The sequence below is a fragment of the Dipodomys spectabilis genome, unplaced genomic scaffold, assembly GCF_019054845.1.
Source record: "Dipodomys spectabilis isolate Male_0828 unplaced genomic scaffold, ASM1905484v1 ptg000513l, whole genome shotgun sequence".
Classification (NCBI taxonomy): Eukaryota; Metazoa; Chordata; class Mammalia; order Rodentia; family Heteromyidae; genus Dipodomys; species Dipodomys spectabilis.
The window spans coordinates 1,101,216-1,102,843 of NW_024871190.1; the positions used below are offsets into that span (position 1 = coordinate 1,101,216).

The 1,628-nt window shown below is 31.0% G+C and overlaps 1 pseudogene; it reads left to right on the forward strand.

Moving 5' to 3' along the window:
- The first annotated feature begins 1,318 nt into the window (after positions 1-1,318).
- LOC122099426 lies at positions 1,319-1,418 on the forward strand (annotated as a pseudogene).
- Positions 1,419-1,628: the final 210 nt, after the last annotated feature.

Genomic DNA, 1,628 nt, shown 5'->3' on the forward strand with positions numbered 1-1,628 from the left:
TCAGCAAAATTTGAGTATAATCAGTAGGAATTCTTCAGAAATATGCAGAAAAACAGTTTGGGACCAGCGAGTTAAAGCAATAAACAGAGCAGCAGAGTAAAATCCCTTATAGATTAGAGGAAAACAAAATTGTTTTTTTACCATGTGAATTCAGAAACCAAGAACACTTAGAAGGTATCAAAAGTTTATAACGAAAACATTGCATTGATTTTTTTATATTCCAATATATATTCTAATCCTGATTATTTATATTCCAATCTATTTATTGAAGTAAATAACAACTAATTTGTCAAATTATCAATTAATTTTAGTAAGATTCACTGTGTGAAATATAAAAGCAACACATATAATTATAAATTATATAAGTATATGTAATATAAGAAAATGTTTTGCATTGTTCTTTTGTGGTTAGGGTAACAAAGTCAACTGTTTTAAAATATTATTCCATTACCTCTACCTCAGTGTTTGGTAGAATTAGAGCTAAAGCTTTACCATCCAGAGATGTACAGCTTAGAGACAAGAGGAAACACTGTGATTAAAACATTACCAATTTAAGGCCTAATAACGAGGAGAAACATATGGACTTCTCCTGGAGCTATGGAATATATTTGGTGATAGAAAATCGGTGGTGTAAGTTCCTGCCTGGTTGGATGGTGGACAGGCCAGGACATTAGGTAATCATGCATATGAACAATTTTTTTCACCTTCATGGCATTAGCTACTTTTGAAATGGTAGGGATAATAAATAATTATATTTTGAAAAAATACCTTCTGTCTGAACAGTTCTGTCTGAACTGTTAATCTCTCTATGATCACTTGTAACTAAGATTAGTTTTGCTCCAGTAAGACAAGCTATACTGTCAGGGTAAGATATTCTGGTTGGTCTGTTCCTACATGGAGCAAGGGTAAAGTGTAAGGCAGACATTTGTGCCAGTAAGACCTCAATTTGGAAATTTTAAGCTGGAGAAGTTTAGAGTAGCTCTTAAGCAAGGCTTAGTTTGAATCCTTTAGCTCCACAAAGCTAACTCAGTTGATAAATAAGTACTTGAAAAGCCATCACCTTTGGATCTACCTATAAAGGCTTCAAAGTGTGATCAAATTTCAAATAAAAAAGACTTTAAAATTAATTGACAAAAATTGCAAATGTGAGCAATTGAAGAATCAATATAAGTTTTTTCCACCAAAAACAGAATTTTACAGAAATAAGAAGAATAGAAATTTAGGAAACAATAAGGTTTCCCTGTTACAAATAGGCAACCAAGGATATATGCCTGTCTTAAGATTGCATCATTAATTACTTAAATTTACAGGATACTACATGCTTCAGCAGCACATCTACCCAAATTACAATACAGAGATTAGCATGGCTCTTGCACAAGGATGATATGAAAATTTGTGAAGAAATGAAAAACAGTTATTAAACAGTTGATTACAAATATACAAGTGTAATTATACATGTAATTCATAGGAATAAAAGTTAGTTTTACACCATTTAATCTTCACCTTTTTATGAAGGCCTTTACATTGCATAACCTTTATAAAAGTTTTGAAATTAGATAACATTTTCATTTTATCCCAAAGAAATAAAATTCTATAAGGACCTAGGAATTAAAGGAATCTTAAACCTT